Source organism: Megachile rotundata, chromosome 3 (assembly GCF_050947335.1).
Source record: "Megachile rotundata isolate GNS110a chromosome 3, iyMegRotu1, whole genome shotgun sequence".
NCBI classification, from domain to species: Eukaryota; Metazoa; Arthropoda; class Insecta; order Hymenoptera; family Megachilidae; genus Megachile; species Megachile rotundata.
The window spans coordinates 11,136,955-11,151,249 of NC_134985.1; the positions used below are offsets into that span (position 1 = coordinate 11,136,955).

Consider the following 14,295-nt stretch of genomic DNA (forward strand, 5'->3'; position numbering starts at 1 on the left):
TTAAAAATATATGAAAGTCAACTATTCAAATGTATTTAAATGTAGTATCAAAGAAAACTATTCCATTATTTCACACATATCTCATAACCTGCAAATTTGACATTTCTCTCAATACAATATATCGTTAAAGTTTTATGTACAAATACGAAACATACGTACGTGATACCAAAAGACAAAATAGTCCAAATTTTCTGTTCTCGTTATAACTTTTTAACAGACAGTTTCCTACGTTAATATAACATCTCTGCACGGTAAAATTCGTCGGTAAAAAACTGGGATAAAACTTTCGTGCATTAACTTGTTGCATTTATTTTGCAGATATGGCAATGCACTGCGTTATAGATTGTAGAAAAGTGTGTACACGAACGCACTTGTCCGTGTCCGCTCTCCACGGATGTATTACCGCGGAGCAGAAATATCTCGAGCGTGTAATAAAGCACCGAGAAAAATGTCGAAACTCGAAACCGAGACGAAGCGCGAGGTGCATAATGTACGAGTATCATACGTCACAATCAACTGCACGCGGCGCCAAACGCTTATTCCTCCGATGGCGCTGCCACGCTATGAAATTACACCAACTTGACTTACGTTCGCGAACGACACCCTGACGTAGTCTAAACTCGGTTTCACCGGGTAAAAATAATTTTCTCGTATATTTAATGCCATATTTACGTCCATTGCAGCACGGCTCGCGATCCGCGTTTCTCGGTAATGAAGATTTCCTGAGGGGTTAACGAGAACACGGGGAGAACACTCGCGGTGATATACTGAGGGTACTTGAGTCAGGTTCTACTTGTTACAGTAAAGATTCGATATAAGTTCAGACAGAAAGATTCGCTTGTTTCGAATCTTTACTATAATTTACTTTACTTTACTTTTTTAATCAAATTCGTCAGTCATAGAAGACACGACTTTCTGTGTCACGTGGTCATCCGAATAGCGCCGAAGAAAAACGAAGATACACGATGTGTTATTACGCGTTTACCGTAAAACAGTAAAGCTTCTATAAGCTTTTCTAAATTTCTATATTTCTAAATTTGATACATTTAAAGACACAAATATACAAAAACGAAGAAAATTCAGATTTAAATGTTTATAAATTTCTAAACCTTCACATTTAAAATCTGCACTTAATCATTCCATTATTGTTTCAGCACACCTATGATTTATCATAAACCTGTGTATTATACTTTCCTTGCCCTACAAATTGTATTTACGTGTTTTTTTACCATATACTCGAAAATTTATCTTTGTACCAAGAAACTATTCAATCCACGCTCCGAAACAATAACATCAATCGATAGAAATGCATCAGAAATTTCTGTATATCTGTCATTGTTACCAGTAGTCTCAGTTTCCTCCAAATGTCAGTCATCATACACGGAATTTCTGGCAAAAAAGTGTTTCTCGTTACCGTGGAACTAATACATCGTGCACGATGCAGAACATTTTCTCCATCAAATAAATTCGCCTGTATCGCTAGCGCAGCTTAACGTACATACACAGATGCCAAGGTAAACAAGAAAACCGATCTCGAGGCTGGCTCGGCACGACTTTGCGGCTCGTGGCTCGTTGTTCGAGCTTCTCTGGCCGCGGAGTTTGCTTTTGTACGTCGAATATCCGGTGAAACGAACCGGCTGCTGATTCGATCGGACAGCAGCATCGCAGGTACACTCGGATGCAACGCTTCTTTTCGATAACGATACATATGCAAAATTTATTACTTTTTTATTTTCGTATTTTTAAATTGCTGAATTTCTGAGTTTCTGAGTTTCTGAGTTTCTGAGTTTCTGAGTTTCTGAGTTTCTGAGTTTCTGAGTTTCTAAGTTTCTAAATTTCTAAATTTCTAAATTTCTAAATTTCTAAATTTCTAAATTTCTAAATTTCTAAATTTCTAAATTTCTAAATTTCTAAATTTCTAAATTTCTAAATTTCTATATCTCTAAATTTCTAAATTTCTAAATCCCTAAATATTTCATTGCTATAATTCCAAATTCCTAAACCCCCCCATTACTAGATTCCCCAATTCCTGTCCCCAAATTTCTACAATCTGATATTAGTGGATCCTCCAATTCCAAAATCCTCAAATTCCCCAATTCTCAAATCCTAAATTCCCTAAATTCCCCAATTCTCAAATCCTAAATTCCCCAAATTCCCCGATTCTCAAATCCTAAATTCCCCAAATTCCCTAATTCTCAAATCCTAAATTCCCCAAATTCCCCAATTCTCAAATCCTAAATTCCCCAAATTCCCTAATTCTCAAATCCTAAATTCCCCAAATTCCCCAATTCTCAAATCCTAAATTCCCCAAATTCCCTAATTCTCAAATCCTAAATTCCCCAAATTCCCCAATTCTCAATTCCAAAATCCTCAAATTTCCCAATTCTCAAATCCTAAATTCCCCAAATTTCTCCCAGAATTCTCAACTCGTCAAACGTTCCGTTAGAAAGCAATCTACGTGTCCACATCGGTCGCAGGAGCGCATCTTTTATTTTCTTCCGTAACGCGCCCCGATCTTGTAAGTATAGTCCACGTAATCACCCGTTGCCATAAACGAGTGTGAAAGTGCTCATGAGAGCGTTGCAATTATCCAAACGATAACATCTCTTGAAAGATGTAATCTTATCCAAGGTCTTGTATTTATACATGCGTATACATGATTAACGTTTCTTCCCTATAGTAATTTAAACCTTGATACCTTCAGATACTTACGTTCGAGTAATTGGCAAAAACCACCAATATTAGGAGAAAGAAAACTTCTTTTATGTAAAAAAGTAACTTCCATTATAAGAAACAGTAACTTTTACAAAAAATAAATTCTGCTTCCATCATGCGCATTATTCACTTTTTTGCATATTACAGTCCCTGGCCATCGAATAACCACTATAAATCTTCAGAATTGTTCACGTTTTTAAAATTAAAAGGTCTGTACAAATGATATAATTTATTAGCTACACATGATGCACTACTGTACATAACATTATTAACACAAGTTCATATCTTGTATTTCCATCCTTTGCTTTGGTAGCTTTCCGACATGCTCATCGATCATACGCTTTATATTTTCTATTTTCCCAAATATCTGTAATTCTTTTCAACTCGGATAATGTGGTTGGAGAGTTGTAAACTAGTCTTTTGAGTAGGCAGACATTTTCTGTGGCATTCAAATTTCACCTGACGCGCTATCGATACTCCTAACGTAAACGCACTGCCCTTAATCGCTCATCACACAATTTATTATCACGATAGTAATTGCTACGTATATATCGTTGACAACGTATTTAGTAATAATTTGCATGACCTAAAACAATTTTCCATGACATAATGTTATAGCCATAAAAGTGAAATTTTCGTACGTGGTCCTAATTCGATGGCCAGGGACTGTAGAATTTTCTGTAACTTCGTTTATCTTTGTCCGACATTTTTAGTTAACGTAATCGTACGCGGGACCCTGTTATACAAACTAATCGTTTGAGTTATAATACCGTGGCATACTCTTGACGCACATTATAGTTCAGTTGCAACAAATGTTCGCAGCTCGATTAAGTCTGAAGTTTAATACCAATAATTTGCATAATCAAGGATCTCTAAATCCAAAATCATTTCATCTTTCTTATTTGTCTTAACATTGTAGTAATAAATAGCTCTGACTGATGTAACTGTCGAATCGTATGTCAACTGCTTGCATTATTTTGATGAGTCTGACTCGTGACGCACTCGTGACGCACTCGTAATACGCTCGTGACGCATTCTTGTTACACTCATGAATAATAATTTGAGCTAAGAGAATTTTCCATGTATAACGTAATTATAGCCATAAAAGTGAAATTTTGTGGTCCTAATTCGATGTTCAGACCAGTTATTCTTCTATACCATTAGTCTTACTCTACTACTTAAAAATCAACGAGCGTGTTCCCCCTTATGGCACATTTTCCCTAGGTAAGATTTGCTGTTGACTGTACATATCGCGTTTGTAGCCGGTTACGTCGACGCGCCCATTCTCGAGCGCATCCGGAGGCAACCCTATCTGGCTTCTGTCTCGTTTCTTCAACGTTTAAAAGCTTCTCTACCTGACCTTACACTCTCGTGTAGAACCCTCTCTGTTTTTCCGACGCGATGAAAACGCGGTCACAATGCGGAATCCCGGCTTTATTCGTCCTTGCGAGCATAATACGATCGCTCCGTGCGGTTAGCCTAACCGCTGCTACCCGCTTTCTCCTTTCTTCGTCGCTCTTCTTCTCTTCTCTGTGTATACATATATTACCTTTTTTTCGACGGTGAACCATGCGTGAGTTATTAGCATATGGTATCATATTTTTGATGCACCGGTCAGATAATGTTGCCCCGACGATCATTCGAGCGCTTTATTGACCCGACCCAACGCGTTCTCTGTTAAGCGAATCTCGTTGTTCATAATCGAGGTTCTCAACTTGATGGCGATGGGTGAAAATTAGGTCTTTATATATCTTCTATGCTTGATAAGTAAAAATTAGTATTCAAATAATAATACTTTTAACGAAATATACAGAAAAGGATTTATAGTGATCCTTGTGGAAGACCTTAAGTCTAGGGCTGTTACTCAAGACTAAAGGGCTGTTATTCAAATCTTATAAACCTACACAAAATTATAAAACAATTTCATAAAAATTTGTTAGGACACCTACAACTAATAAGAAATGTCTATTGATTAATATTTACATAGTATTTCTAATAAAAAATACAGAAAAGAACGCGGTGATATCTTTGTTGAGCTCTTGAAGTAATACGAAAGGGATGTTCCTCAAATATAAACCTACATAAGATTTATGGTACTAGGATTTGTAGTTGTGTCTGATTATTCTTTTCTGAAGGCACTGACTCTTAAAATAGTGATTTATCGCATTCGATACTTACCGTAGAACATACGTCAGCGATCGTGCGGACCGAAGGAAGAAATTCGATTGATCGGTAAAACAAGCAACGAACAAACAGGGTCAGTGGAATAGGAATGGCCATTGGCTTTGTGCTACGAGTTTGTCGATTGATCGACAGCAGCCCCAAACCCATCAATTGGTCGAATTCGTCCCCCTCTGACGAACGGGGTGGACGCATTTCGATTTCCACCCCCTGCGTGCGAGGGTGCGTTTGTCATCAAACGGCTCGGCCATGCTTGAAATTTCGTACGATACAGCCATGGAATATCGATATTCCCTGCCAGCATTCTCGGATTCCTCAAGGACGACATCAAAGAACGTTATTCGCTACGGATTACATTTACAGAAGAATGTACGATATCCTTGGTAAAACGTAATTCTACGTTTTTATCATTCGTAACGTCTGTATTAAAAATTTGTATAACATTATTTTTATTATTAGTGTTATAAGTTGAGGGTTGATAGTGTTTTTGAGGGGTTAAGATTTTGTTGGCTGAAATGTAAGTATAACTATCAATTTTTGTATTTGAAGATTTTTTATTTTTGTTGAATTAATAGTGAAACTGAATTTTTTAATTTTTAAATGCATTTTAAATCTAAGTCCTGTTTAAGTTATTATAAAAATTCGAATTTGCATCAATGTCGAAGTTATCGATCGCCTTATGAGCTCTCGAAATCTCGTAAATACTGAAACGTCCAAACATGTATTCCAACCCTAAGTAGCCCTGTCCCAGCAGAAAAGGTAAGAGTGACTTTCAATTACCCGATTTCCGAGCAAGATCCAGCTACATCCTTGCCAATAAAGTAAGACTTAAGAGTTCTGAAGCAGGGAAATCGCTGCTGTTCTCTGGTTCCGTGGCGGGAAAAGACTTCCACGAAATTGGCCTGAACGTCACCGAAAGAAGATTAGCGAAACTCGCGAAGGTGAGTCGTTCTCCGGCGAAGAATCTATGCCAACATAGCGCATCGTGATTCTGGTTTCGAGAGAATCAGCCTTCATCTCGTTCTGTCTCTCTCCGTTCCACCCTCGTAGAAAATAAATCTTCGGCCCGGGGCTCTACATCACCGGTTGGCAAGCAATTTGGGCCCCGACGATAACTCATACATGCATCGATAGCACCTCATCCCCTCTTTCTCTCGATGCGGCTGTCTGTGTGCCGGTTGCTGTGCCTGTATACGCATAATGTATTATACACGTACGAATAGAAGAGCGAGTAAACCGATGGAGAAGATGCACGATGATTCGGCTGGTAGGAGATCTTAAGAGCGAAAACGAGACGAGAGTAGAGCGGTACAGAGGCAGAACGAAGATGAGCACTCGATGAATGGTGATAGCGGGGAAGAATAAGCCGATGGAGGGAAAGATCACTGCCAATTTTTGCGCTGGCCTCGATTTTCAAACGTGTCCAATCGATTCCGCGAATATTGATGACGATCGGAGGGGTTATTCTGCCATGGTACTTGAACGCAACCTATCACGGAACTGATTTATTCCCCTTTTCGGGAATTTTACCTTTCATTTTTTATGTCGTTTTTCCGAGTAATATTTATTCTTACGACGTCTTACGATGGTATACAATTTTTTAAGTTATCAATTTTTACGTGTTTTTGAAATATTTTTCTAGTCTTCATTTTTATGTTTATTGTAAAATGTCAATTCAGAATTTGTGAATCACCAAAATTTTATCTGCAAGATTCATAAGTTCCAGTGTCATAACATATACTGAAAGATATTATAATATTATCTTAAATAATATAATAATTTTAATAGATACGACTACCCTCATAACTGTCGTTCTTTATCGTTCAATCATATAAACAGAAAAGAATTAGTTATTTTGTCAAAATTAATTTTTTATTCAAAATACATCCCTTCCGCATCAATACACCGCTAGGTACGCTCACACAATGTTAACATAGATTTTTTTATGTCGATTTGCGGAATCGCTTCAAATATCCTTGTCACAGTTGCTTGGACTTATGCAACAGTGTCATAAACCGTTCCTTTTACAGCTAATTTCAGTTTTGGTAAAAGGAAGTACATGGAGATAAGTCAGGCGAATTTGAAGGATGTTGGAGCATACAGACTTGTTTCTCGCCAAAAATTCACGAACAGCGACAGTTCTGTGACAAGGTGCGTTATCATGCAACAGAAACCAACTTCCCGGCACTCGATATTCGGGCCTCACACGAACGATCCTCTTCCACAAATGTTCCATAACACCCAGATAATATTCGCCATTAACATTTTGTCCCTGTGGAACGAATTCCCAAAGTATAATTCCTTTAGAATCGTGAAAGCAAATTAACATTGTCTTCTTGAGGGACTTCTGGAATCGCAATTTTTTGATTTTGGAGAGCCTGGAGATTTCCACGTAGCACTTTGGCGCTTTGTTCGAGGTTCATACTTGAAGCACCAAGTCTGGTCACTAGTTACAATTGATTCCAGGAATGTACAGTTTCGTCTGGCTGTTTTGATAAGATCCTCGCAATATTCAACGCGAGCAATTTGTTGCGCTTGCCCGTGATTTTGTAACACGGTGACGAAGGTTCTGTCGCATTAAACGCTATAAGTTTACAATTCGTTGCTCGATTCCAATAATGATTGTTGTGTTTTGTAGGGGAGGTATACTGTTTTCAGATGACATATTACTTTAATAGATGTTGCTAGTTTTTCTTAAACTTAAAAAGTTCCGTTACTTTTCCGACTTACGGTGTATATTAAATTATATTGTAATTTGAAGATGTAAATGTCTACCGTTATAACTACTACCATTTACTGTTATTGTCATAAAAATTACCACAAAATATTGTATAGAACAATAATATAACAATTTTAATATATAAATGTCTAACTTTAACAATGTTTAATATATAAATGTTTAACTGTTGTTCAGAGTCCATATTATAAAAAATAATAATACAGTAATTTGAAGATACCATAATTTCCAATTCAATCGTATTGAAATAGCAAATAAAAATAAAGACTTCCTATGAAAGAGGTACATAGAATCTCATTTTCTTACGACAAAACCTGAAGAACATGCAGTCATCGTTCTTTCAATACGTTCAACATCCGCAAGCGTATTTCCGGATCTGATTTGTACGTTACGTAACCGCGATGGCTGGTTTCTTATGTAAGCCGAACAGTATATGTATAGGTAGTTTCGTGGATCTTTGCATATAATTAAAAGAGCATTGAATCGACCCCCATCGAACGTCTTTTCACCATGAAAAAGCAGGATGGGACCACGGTAGTAGGTTTGTTCGCATCCGAGTCAGGGGGACGACGTGCTCTTTTTTTTCAGGCTTCAGAAAAAGAGCTCTCCTTTGCTCGATGAAAAAAGGGTTGAGGGCTCCTTTTGCTAACCGGCAGGTACATGCCTGTCACGTGTGCCAGAACATATGCATATTACCTGACAATGGCCCATCCGGAAGAGGGCAACCGAATTAGACCAGTGCCGTATAAAATTGGTTCCAAACTGAACGAAATCGTCGTATGCCTATTTTTCATTTTACGGAATATTCATTGGTACTGTAGATTCTAACGTAGAAAACATTTATTATCTGTAAATTTTGCTGTTGTAAATTTATCTATAAACATTATAATATTTTACAATTTATAGAGAACGTTGATATGTTAATTTTTAGAAAACATCATGATACTTTGCAGTTTTTGAAGAATATTGATATTTCAGTTTCTAGCAAACGTTGTAATGTTACAATTTTTAAAAAACATAACGTTGACATTTGATAGTATATATCCTAACTGGCAGGAGATTAGGAAATGGATTACGGTCCTGAAGGGTTAACCCTTTCCTTCTTGGGTCCGGTCTGCTTCCTTGAAAATCATCGACATAAATTATGCATGCAGGTAGTCCGTATTGTGCGGCCGCTCACCTCAGCGGGGCCCGATGATAAATTATTGCACATTGAGAATTTCGGGGCTAACGAGGGTACGAAATTTGAATATCCTTCCTCGCGCTTTCCATTCTCACGCTTTCCGCTCTCTTTCTCTCCTTCTATCTCGGTCCCTCGTCTTACGTTCTCTCGTTTTAGCATCCATTCTGGCCTACCTGAGAGGCTACACGGCTACAATGACTCTCTAATTTGATTTATCGAACGATTTCTCTCGTATGCGCGAACTTGTATTTATCAAACGACTCTTTTTACCACCCCTGGAAACACGTATACGATGAGACTTTTCTGCGTGTGCCGAGGTCAGGGAAGTGGGACAAATTGAGAAAACTTTTGTTGCTGGAAGATACTACCGTCAAAAAATATCAAAGTGGATTTTATTTATGCAGTGAACACTGAAGGTGATATAGTTGGGATACATAGGACTATAAATTTTCAGCATTTTTCACGTTTTTAAAATTAAAAGGTACAAATGATATAATTTAGTTACACATACACTACTGTACATAACATTAACACGTGTTAATATCTTGTATTTCCCTTTGCTTTGGTAGCTTTTCGCCATGCTCATCGATCATATGCTTTATACCTTCGATATTTCCCAAATATCTTTAATTCTTTTCAACTCGGATAATCTAGTTGGTGAGTTGTAAACTAGTCTTTTGAGTAGGCAGACATTTTCTGTGGCATTCAAATTTCACCTGACGCGCTATCGATGCTCCTAACGTAAACGCATGGCCCTTAAACGCGCATCACACAATTTCTTATCACGATAGTAATTGCTACGTATATATCGTTGTCAACGTATTTAGTAATAATTTGCATGACCTAAAACAATTTTCCATGACATAATGTTATAGCCATAAAAGTGAAATTTTCGTACGTGGTCCTAATTCGATGGCCAGGGATTATAGAATTTTCTGTAACTTCGTTTATCTTTGTCCGACATTTTTAGTTAACGTAATCGTACGCGCGACCCCGTTATACAAACTAATCGTTTGAGTTATAATACCGTGGCATACTCTTGACGCACATTATAGTTCAGTTACAACAAATGTTCGCAGCTCGATTAAGTCTGAAGTTTAATACCAATAATTTGCATAATCAAGGATATCTAAATCCAAAATCATTTCATCTTTCTTATTTGTCTTAACATTGTAGTAGTATATAGCTCTGACTGATGTGACTGTCGAATCGTATGTTAGTAATAATTTGACCTTTTGTAAATTTTCATCAAGTATCTTCGAATTATTATTTTAGTTATAAACATTATAAATTTTCAAATGTGATAAGCTTATAATACCGATAATAGAAATGTTAAATTCCTCGATAAACGTTGGTAATATAAACCGAGTTGACATAGAAAAACAAGGTCGAAAATTTTATCTGGGATGAATTTTTAACTTTTAATTGAAACAACTTCGATAAAAGCTCGATGAAAAATGTTTCACAAAACTCTTTTGAACCTTTGTACATGTAACATAAACCTTCTGACTATAACGATGACGAAACATACGCGTTTTCAAAATTTTATTAGAGTACAAACAAATGATAATTTAAATTACAAAATTATTAGATAAGAAATTATGGAGATAAGTTATTAAGACTGAAATAATGTTGGGTTACGGAAATTTAAATGATATCAAGTTACAAAGATTAAAATTATATTAAATTACGAAGATTGAAATAATATTAAAATATCAAGTTTAACATGATATGAAATTATCGAGTTAAAAATAATATTAAATGATCAAATCGTATTAAATTATTAAAGTTGAAATAATATTAATATAAAGTTATCAAGTTTATAGTAATATGAAATTATTGAGTTTAAAATATTATTAAATTATCAAGTTTAAAATAATATTAAATTCAATCAAGATTAAATCATAGATTATTAAATCAAGATTAAAATCATATTAAATTATCAAGTTTAAAATCATATTAAATTATCAAGGTTAAAATAATATTAAATCATCGTGTTTAAAATAATATTAAATTATCAAGTTTAAAATCATATTAAATTATCAAGATTAAAATCATATTAAATTATCAAGTTTGAAATAATATTAAATTATTTAGAATGAAACAATAAAACACTATTATTTTCATGTATAACAACACATCTACAACAACCAATTTACCAATAAAATTATTTGAAATCAAATCAAGCAAAATAAATGAAAAACTTTTACTGTGCTCATAACTTATAAATCGTTTCTTAAAAATAAATTACAAGATTAATACGTAAATAACATAAAAATAAATTTCAAAACCTTGAAATTACTTTTCAACCCTTCCGTCGCTTCATACAGCGTGGGGAAGAATCGCTACAACTCTTACAAATTGTTACAATATCTCTTGTTATAGTCAGAATAATTATTTATTCTACTTTAATATTTAATTCGATACAATTTTCTAAATAAAAGTTGTAGTCTGAAACGTTTAATTTCCTTTATGGATTCTAATAAAGAATCCATCATGATCTCATTATTGTTAGATTGTATCACTTCCTAAATACAGAATAACGACAAAAATAACACTGGAATATATTTCGCTACTCCCTTACATAATTAACCCCTGACGTCATAGTCTTCATTAACTCCTTGAAGTTATAATTCAAACTTACAATCAGTTTTAACTTACAGTAGAAGTTACAAGTCCAAATCGTATTTACACATACCGAATTTTAAGTTCAACACAAATTATTCGACAAAAGATCAAAACCCAAAACATCTCAAAAATTGCAGCTCAACTGAGAAACACAGAATAAAACCAAATAATCTAAAAGAAAAAATTACTCGGCCACGACCATATTTCGAGGGGTCATCGAACCGAACCGCCCATCAGTGTAAACTACACCCTTCTAAACAATCAGGGGCCAGGTTGGTGGGGTAGGTACGCATGATGGCCGCCAATTCGGACCCAGTGCTCCTATCATGAGCGAAAAAAAAATAATGAGCTTCTTCCTTTAACCACGACCAGTTGGTTTCTTGTTCGCTATGGGGTACGTGCCCGACAGAGAGAGTCGATGAAAAAAAAGCCCTAGAACGAGACGAGAAGAGTTTGTTAGAGAAAAGAGAGAGAAAGAAAGAGGAAGAACCCCACGCGAGTGATTTGCATACGCGGCAAGCCGGCTGCACGATGTGAGTCAGTTATGTGGACGAGGGGTTAAGTCGAGTCGCCTCTCTGCTTTAATGAAGTACCGTTTGAACGAACAAGTTTTTTGTTGTACCGGCTTTTTTTTCACGGGTAGCTTAAAAAAAGCCCTGTGAGCGAGGGATGTTACTTTACGTGCAAGTTTGAAGTTGTGTGATCGGTGTACGAAGTTTTTGCTCCGGGAAAAATGTTGCTGTGCACTGGTGTTGTTGAAATTTAGGTCAAACGGATGAGGGATGGTTCCGAAGTACAGATACTTTCTGCTGTTTGCGCAAACTTTGTTTACCGCCCTGGTTCTTCGGATAAATGTACGAGCAACTGAGATTTATCGCTCCAAGTGTTTTGGGGCTCTTTGTAGCGATCGAAAAATAATTGAACTTCGGGGTAGTTTTTGGAAATTTACGAAAGGGATGTTGTGAAAGTGGCAATTGGTGGAAATTATATTTGTAGCTTTAATGGACATTTTTCTGGTTTTGACACTTATCACTCTTTGTATATTGCAGACGTATACTGATGAAAATTTAGGAACATGGAACTGATGGATACTGAAAATAATTAGAGAAGTTATTTACGATATGATTAAATACTGTAATAGTCATGAATTTGGGTTAAAATTGATTTCAGAGTTGCAGATTGTTTTACTGAATTTGTATTTAGACTGTTGGAACATTTTATTAGTTATTATTTGCATTATTTCTCAATATTTTTTTATATCATTCGAACAATCACTGTTTGATCAAAAATTATTTACCAGAAGTTTAATTTCAGATTAAAAATTTTTAGACGTATAAAAATTATTTGTGATACAACAATATTTCATTAAAGTAAAAAATGTTCATAAGTAAGATTTTATTCAAACGTAAAAATGATACGAAAGAAAATTTGCTTTATTCATCAGACGTCACTGAAAATTCTAAAATTGTTTCAAAACTACCAAACAATAAGAAAAAAGCCACTCATAACATCAACAGTATAAAAACAGTTATTGAGTGATTTACAAATTCTTTTCTAACAAAATTAGGTCACCGTTTCAAAACTAAACGTACATTTATCCCCTGCAAATTATTGATCCGCGAAAATTGGTATTCTGACCCACAAATACAAATAACCTCTAGCATCTTTTAACAACGCAATGAAATTCTATTCGAAGTCAACTATTTAACAAGACATTTAATGACAATATTCGTAAGATTTCATTAACGAATGAACCACTTCACCTTTCTTAATAATCATATCTCAAAACACTATAAATCATTTCAGAATTGACACTTAACGCGTTTCTTTCCTACTCGGATATCTATTACGCGAGATCGCGAGTGGCACCAAAGCACTTAGCGACGTTTTATTAATTACTGGTACGAGTTAAACGAAGGAGAATCTAGCCTGGATGGAGGCGAGAACTGGCAGCCATTTTGACGCCTGCGTGGAGTGGCGCCGCGACGCTCTCCCTAGACGCCGTGTCACGGGGGTGGATAGGGGATGTGTTCTGCGCGAGAGAATGATTCTACAAGAAAAGTATTGACTAGAAAAAAAACTAACAAATTTACACAAAATTTTTTTAACATTTCCTACAATTTATACACCACTCTAAGATCGGTAATAGTGCAATTAATATGACCTTTAAATTTGACCTTTTATTAGCTTGACCTTTAAATCCATGTTCAGTAATTGTGAATGGAGTACAAATTTATTATGTGAAAAATATATAGTGTAGATGTTTAAAAATTTTTTGGAGCTGTATAATAAATATATAGCATACAGCTGTATATAAAATATATAGCATGTACAGTTGTATAAAGAATATATAGAATGTACAGTTGTATAAAAAATGTATAACATACAGTTATATAAAGAACACATGTATAAAGCATATAATAGCTGTATAAAACATATACAGCACATATATAGCTGTATAAAAAATATACAGCATATGTAATACAGTTGTATAAAGATACATGTAGAACATATGCAGTTCTATAAAAAAAATACAGCTATATGAAAAATACCATATATATAAAGTCGTAAAGAAAATATACAGCATCCAAAGAAATACACAGCGTATATACACTTGTATAAAAAAATATATAGAAGATATGTTACACAGAGCCATAGAAGAAAATACAGCACATTAAAAGAAAAATTAGTTTGCCAAGAAAAGCACTTAGGGAAGATTGCAGAGTATACTATTGTATACTATTAAAGATAACAATCCTCTTTAGCAACATTAATAATGTAAGATATAAAAATAAAGGGAAAAAATATGTCGAATTTGCGTATACGGATAACAAGACACCGATGGAATCGC

At 35.2% G+C, this 14,295-nt stretch overlaps 1 protein-coding gene and 1 long non-coding RNA gene across 3 annotated transcripts in view; both read right to left on the reverse strand.

Moving 5' to 3' along the window:
• The window catches only part of LOC105662129 (uncharacterized), a 53,640-nt gene extending 52,713 nt beyond the window's left edge, over positions 1 to 927 (reverse strand). The window contains exon 1 of the long non-coding RNA XR_001095508.2: positions 160 to 927. This is a non-coding gene — a long non-coding RNA (uncharacterized LOC105662129). The remainder of the gene's footprint in view (positions 1 to 159) is intronic.
• Positions 1 to 14,295, reverse strand: part of LOC100879000 (UPF0489 protein C5orf22 homolog) — a 469,523-nt gene that overhangs the window by 56,226 nt on the left and 399,002 nt on the right. The window lies entirely within an intron of this gene.